The sequence below is a fragment of the Salmo salar genome, unplaced genomic scaffold, assembly GCF_905237065.1.
Source record: "Salmo salar unplaced genomic scaffold, Ssal_v3.1, whole genome shotgun sequence".
Lineage (NCBI taxonomy): Eukaryota > Metazoa > Chordata > Actinopteri > Salmoniformes > Salmonidae > Salmo > Salmo salar.
In genome coordinates this window covers 29,245-36,555 of record NW_025550587.1, presented here as the reverse complement: position 1 = coordinate 36,555, position 7,311 = coordinate 29,245, and positions in this window count along the sequence as shown.

Sequence of the window (7,311 nt, the reverse complement as noted above, 5' to 3'; positions counted from 1 at the left end):
ACAGCTATTTAAAGACAAGACTCTCGTTAATCTAACCACACTGTCCGATTTCAAAAAGGCTTTACAACGAAAGCAAAACATTAGATTATGTCAGCAGAGTACCAAGCCAGAAATAATCAGACACCCATTTTTCAAGCCAGCATATAATGTCACCAAAACCCAGAAGACAGCTAAATGCAGCACTCACCTTTGATGATCTTCATCAGATGACAACCCTAGGACATTATGTTATACAATACATGCATGTTTTGTTCAATCAAGTTCATATTTATATCAAAAACCAGCTTTTTACATTAGCATGTGACGTTCAGAACTAGCATACCCCCGCAAACTTCCGGGGAATTCGCTAACATTTTACTAAATTACTCACGATAAACGTTCACAAAAAGCATAACAATTATTTTAAGAATTATAGATACAGACCTCCTCTATGCACTCGATATGTCCGATTTTAAAATAGCTTTTTGGTGAAAGCACATTTTGCAATATTCTAAGTACATAGCCCAGGCATCACGGGCTCGCTATTTAGACACCCGGCAAGTTTAGCACTCACCATAATCATATTTACTATTATAAAAGTTTGATTACCTTTTGTTGTCTTCGTCAGAATGCACACCCAGGACTGCTACTTCAATAACAAATGTTGGTTTGGTCCAAAATAATCCATCGTTATATCCGAATAGCGGCGTTTTGTTCGTGCATTCCAGACACTATCCGAAATAGTAAAGAAGTGTCGCGCGCATGGCGCAATTCGTGACAATAAAATTCTAAATATTCCATTACCGTACTTCGAAGCATGTCAACCGCTGTTTAAAATCAATTTTACGCCATTTTTCTCGTAGAAAAGCGATAATATTCCGACAGGGAATCTCCTTTTCGGCAAACAGAGGAAAAAATCCCAAAGGCGGGGCGGTCGGGTCATGCGCATAAGCCCAGTGTCCCTTGATCGGCCACTTGAGAAAGGCGATAATGTGTTTCAGCCTGGGGCTGGAATGACGACATTCTGTTTTTTCCCGGGCTCTGAGCGCCTATGGACGACGTGGGAAGTGTCACGTTAGAGCAGAGATCCTTAGTAAATGATAGAGATGGAAAAGAAGTTCAACAAATGGTCAGACAGGCCACTTCCTGTAAAGGAATCTCTCAGGTTTTGACCTGCCATTTGAGTTCTGTTATACTCACAGACACCATTCAAACAGTTTTCGAAAATTTAGGGTGTTTTCTATCCATATGTAATAAGTATATGCATATTCTAGTTACTGGGTAGGAGTGGTAACCAGATTAAATCGGGTATGTTTTTTATCCAGCCGTGTCAATACTGCCCCCTAGCCCTAACAGGATAAGCACACATCAGGGTCAAACAAAGCTTTGTAGATAGCCAGTGAGCTGGGCTTTACGGGGGAATCCGAAACCCTGTCTCGGTCGCAAAATGTAGGCGCTAACCTTTTGCGACAGCAGGCCTTTTCTTTAGAACACAACGAACGTATAAGAATATTCAGAGTTATGAAGTTATGAAAACTGGTTGTTTTGCAAATGTTGAACTTATAATATGGCTACTAATACTTGGAAAGCTAAATCAAAGTCCAAGTACACAGATTTGACCTATTCTTGCAGGAAATGGAATATGAATGCGAATGTGTCCTTCACGATTTGCCCAAATGTACCTGGGGACTTCACACTAAAAGTCTTGTTGTTCACAAATTTTTTCAAGTTATCCATCTGAAATTTTGCACATACGCTGCTGCCATCTTGTGGACACTATCGGAATTACAACCAGAGTGATGGCTACAACTATGACCTTTCTCTTGAATTTCAAAGACGGTGGTAGAAAAAGACCGGTTAGTTTTTTTCTTGGTATTTTCTTCTACTAGATCTATTGTGTTTCCTTTCAAATGGTATCAATAATATGCATATCCTTGCTTCAGGGCCTGAGCTACAGGCAGTTACATTTGGGTATGTCATTTAGGCAAAAATGTAAGAAAAGGGGGCTATCCATTAATTGAAATGCATTTCAGGTGACTGACTACCTGATGAAGCTGGTTGAGAGAATGCCAAGAGTGTGCAAAGCTGTCATCAAGGCAAAGGGTGGTCATTTTGAAAAATCAAAAATCTAAAACATATTTTGATTTAACACTTTTTGGTTACTACATGATTCCACGTGTTATTTCATAGTTTTGATGTCTTCACTATTATTCTACAATATAGAAAATAGTAAAAATAAAGAAAACCCTTGAATGAGTAGGTGTGTCCAAACTTTTGACTGGTACTATATATATATATATATATATATATATATATATATATATATATATATTATAATTCCCCCCCCTCATAAAACTTGAGAGGCCAAATAAAACCACACGTGGGCCTATTGGGGAACCCTGGAATAGGGCATGCTATTTGGGATGCACCCATTGTCTCTCTAGTGGGGGCCTCAGGAACAGGAGACAGTCTTTGTTCCAGCCCTGCCCCAGCAGCACCCCTGCAGCACATGGATAGTGTTTAAAAGAGTGCGCTCAGGAGTATCGATTGATTCAGGCACAAAGGAACAGCCCCGGCTTCCTTTTATCGTCTCCTCTCCTTCCTAAAGGACTAGCCCTGCCTGTCTCCTCTCCCCCCTAAAGGACTAGCCCTGCCTGTCTCTTCTCCTTCCTAAAGGACTAGCCCTGCCTGTCTCCTCTCCCCCCCTAAAGGACTAGCCCTGCCTGTCTCCTCTCCCCCCCTAAAGGACTAGCCCTGCCTGTCTCCTCTCCCCCCCTAAAGGACTAGCCCTGCCTGTCTCCTCTCCTTCCTAAAGGACTAGCCCTGCCTGTCTCCTCTCCTTCCTAAAGGACTAGCCCTGCCTGTCTCCTCTCCCCCCTAAAGGACTAGCCCTGCCTGTCTCCTCTCCTTCCTAAAGGACTAGCCCTGCCTGTCTCCTCTCCCCCCTAAAGGACTAGCCCTGCCTGTCTCCTCTCCTTCCTAAAGGACTAGCCCTGCCTGTCTCCTCTCCTTCCTAAAGGACTAGCCCTGCCTGTCTCCTCTCCTTCCTAAAGGACTAGCCCTGCCTGTCTCCTCTCCTTCCTAAAGGACTAGCCCTGCCTGCCAGTAGCCTCTTCCCCTGTCACTGACTGAACCACCATGCCAAATGGAGACCTCCAGTCACCACGCTTTTCTTTCAGCTCCTTCCCCTCCTTTATTCCCCTCTCCATTCCCTCTCCTCTTTTTATGTTCCTGTTTCAACACCAGACATGTAACCTCCCATTAAAGGGGGCTTATTTTACAAACATTTGGAGTGATCAAATTGACAATTTGGCTTGATGTTTCTGCGATTGGCTGTAATTCAGATCAATCACTGTCAGAAGAATCACTGCCTTTGATAGAGTTCAGAGCGAGAGACCAGAGAGGGAGGAGCCTGTAGAGAGAAGGGTCCTATAGTTAGAGAGGGCATATAGAGAGAGGAGCCTATAGAGAGAGGAGCCTATAGAGTGAGGGGCCTATAGAGAGAGGGGCCTTATAGAGAGAGGGGCCTTATAGAGAGAGGGGCCTTATAGAGAGAGGGGCCTATAGAGAGAGGAGTTTTATAGAGAGAGGGGTTTTATAGAGAGAGGGGCCTATAGAGAGAGGGGCCCCATAGAGAGAGGAGCCTTATAGAGAGAGGGGCCTGTAGAGAGAGGGGCCTATAGAGAGAGGGGCCCCATAGAGAGAGGAGCCTTATAGAGAGAGGAGCCTATAGAGAGAGGGCCTGTAGAGAGAGGGGCCCCATAGAGAGAGGGGCCTGTAGAGAGATGGGCCTATAGAGAGGAGCCCTATAGAGAGAGGAGCCCCATAGAGAGAGGAGCCCCATAGAGAGAGGAGCCCCATAGAGAGAGGAGCCTTATAGAGAGAGGAGTTTTATAGAGAGAGGGGCCTATAGAGAGAGGGGCCTTATAGAGAGAGGGGCCTATAGAGAGAGGAGCCTTATAGAGAGGGGCCCCATAGAGAGAGGGGCCTATAGAGAGAGGAGCCTTATAGAGAGAGGAGTTTTATAGAGAGAGGGGCCTATAGAGAGAGGGGCCTATAGAGAGAGGGGCCCCATAGAGAGAGGAGCCTTATAGAGAGAGGAGCCTATAGAGAGAGGGGCCTGTAGAGAGAGGGGCCTATAGAGAGAGGGGCCCCATAGAGAGAGGAGCCTTATAGAGAGAGGAGCCTTTGAGAGAGGGGCCCCATAGAGAGAGGGGCCCCATAGAGAGAGGAGCCCTATAGAGAGAGGAGCCCCATAGAGAGAGGGGCCCCATAGAGAGAGGAGCCCTATAGAGAGAGGAGCCCCATAGAGAGAGGAGCCCCATAGAGAGAGGAGCCCCATAGAGAGAGGAGCCCTATAGAGAGAGGAGCCCTATAGAGAGAGGGGCCCTATAGAGAGAGGAGCCTTTAGAGAGAGGGGCCCCATAGAGAGAGGGGCCCCATAGAGAGAGGAGCCCTATAGAGAGAGGAGCCCCATAGAGAGAGGAGCCCTATAGAGAGAGGGAGCCCCATAGAGAGAGGAGCCCTATAGAGAGAGGGGCCTATAGAGAGAGGAGCCATATAGAGAGAGGAGCCTTTGAGAGAGGGGCCCCATAGAGAGAGGAGCCCCATAGAGAGAGGAGCCCCATAGAGAGAGGAGCCCTAGAGAGGAGCCCCATAGAGAGAGGAGCCCCATAGAGAGAGGAGCCCCATAGAGAGAGGAGCCCCATAGAGAGAGGAGCCCTATAGAGAGAGGGGCCTATAGAGAGAGGGGCCTATAGAGAGAGGAGCCCTATAGAGAGAGGAGCCCTATAGAGAGAGGGGCCCCATAGAGAGAGGGGCCTATAGAGAGAGGAGCCTTATAGAGAGAGGAGTTTTATAGAGAGAGGGGCCTATAGAGAGAGGGGCCTTATAGAGAGAGGGGCCTATAGAGAGAGGAGCCTTATAGAGAGAGGGGCCCCATAGAGAGAGGGGCCTATAGAGAGAGGAGCCTTATAGAGAGAGGAGTTTTATAGAGAGAGGGGCCTATAGAGAGAGGGGCCTATAGAGAGAGGGCCCCATAGAGAGAGGAGCCTTATAGAGAGAGGAGCCTATAGAGAGAGGGGCCTGTAGAGAGAGGGGCCTATAGAGAGAGGGGCCCCATAGAGAGAGGAGCCTTATAGAGAGAGGAGCCTTTAGAGAGAGGGGCCCCATAGAGAGAGGGGCCCCATAGAGAGAGGAGCCCCATAGAGAGAGGAGCCCCATAGAGAGAGGGGCCCCATAGAGAGAGGAGCCCTATAGAGAGGAGCCCCATAGAGAGAGGAGCCCCATAGAGAGAGGAGCCCCATAGAGAGAGGAGCCCCATAGAGAGAGGAGCCCCATAGAGAGAGGAGCCCCATAGAGAGAGGAGCCCTATAGAGAGAGGAGCCCCATAGAGAGAGGAGCCCTATAGAGAGAGGAGCCCTATAGAGAGAGGAGCCCTATAGAGAGAGGAGCCTTTAGAGAGAGGGGCCCCATAGAGAGAGGGGCCCCATAGAGAGAGGGGCCCCATAGAGAGAGGAGCCCCATAGAGAGAGGAGCCCTATAGAGAGGAGCCCCATAGAGAGAGGAGCCCCATAGAGAGAGGAGCCCCATAGAGAGAGGAGCCCCATAGAGAGAGGGGCCTATAGAGAGAGGAGCCCTATAGAGAGAGGGGCCCTATAGAGAGAGGGGCCCCATAGAGAGAGGGGCCCCATAGAGAGAGGAGCCCTATAGAGAGAGGGAGCCCTATAGAGAGGAGCCCCATAGAGAGAGGAGCCCTATAGAGAGAGGAGCCCTATAGAGAGAGGAGCCCTATAGAGAGAGGGCCCCATAGAGAGAGGAGCCCTATAGAGAGAGGAGCCCTATAGAGAGAGGAGCCCCATAGAGAGAGGAGCCCTATAGAGAGAGGAGCCCCATAGAGAGAGGAGCCCTATAGAGAGAGGAGCCCTATAGAGAGGGGCCCCATAGAGAGAGGAGCCCCATAGAGAGAGGAGCCCTATAGAGAGAGGAGCCCTATGGAGAGAGGGGAGCCCTATAGAGAGAGGGAGCCCCATAGAGAGAGGAGCCCTATAGAGAGAGGAGCCCTATAGAGAGAGGAGCCCTATAGAGAGAGGAGCCCGATAGAGAGAGGAGCCCGATAGAGAGAGGCGCCCGATAGAGAGAGGAGCCCGATAGAGAGAGGAGCCCTATAGAGAGAGGAGCCCCATAGAGAGAGGAGCCCCATAGAGAGAGGAGCCCTATAGAGAGAGGAGCCCTATAGAGAGAGGAGCCCTATAGAGAGGAGCCCTATAGAGAGAGGGGCCCTATAGAGAGAGGGGCCCTATAGAGAGATGACCTGCTGACTATTCCATATGACTCAGTTTAAAACAAAAAGAATACAGAAATATAATCTAGTAGTTTTGCTGACATACTGTCTGTATTTACATTTATGTAAGAATAATATATAAATAATATAGATGTGTTTTGGTAAAATATTCCTGGAATAATTGCGGCTTCGCTCTACAAGGTTCTTACTTTACTACATGTTGCTGCTTCTTTTAATTATAGCGTTCCTTTGTTCTTTTCATAATTGTATTTCAAGAAGAGTTCAACTCGGGCCTGAGACATCCACCCTTTTTTAAAAGATTAAATGGTGGAGAGAAAGATGCGTTTGTCCAGCCTTTTTAGTTTATTAAGTTATGCTTTTGAAACCAGGGAGCAGCAAATGGGATTTGGATACAATGTCATTAAAATGGATCTCTCTGTATCACAGGTATAGGATCAATACAGTTTCAAAAATCTATACTTTAAAAAAATAAAAATAATTTACACAGACTCCCGTATAAAAGGCTGAGATTCTTGGAAAATATTATTTCAGAGGAAATATGAAAATGCCTATGATGTACTGTGATATAGACATTCTTATTTTTAAAACGTTTTTTTTTTTTAACCACAAGAAAACATAAAAACAGTTTGAGCTCAGAAATGGCTCAAAAATATACTTTTTTTTTTTTCTATGCAGGCAATTTCTTATATAACACAAAAACAATAAGTAATTTTTTGATTATAATTATACTTTTCATTATATTAATAGTAGTGACACTAAACATATGTTACGTATACTTCCTCTCCGGCCTCTAGGTCATCAGGCTGCTGATTATCCTGCACACCTGTCACTATCGTCTCGCCCACCTGCTCCTCATGACACTCACCTGGACTCCATCACCTCCCTGATTACCGTCCCTGTATATCTGTCACTCCCCTCGGTTCTTTCCTCAGGTGTTATTCACTCTGTTTTCATGTCGGTGCGTTGTTTGTGTTTCTTGTTTCTTGTTTCGTTTATTTATTAAAACAGTCCCTGAACTTGCTTCCCGA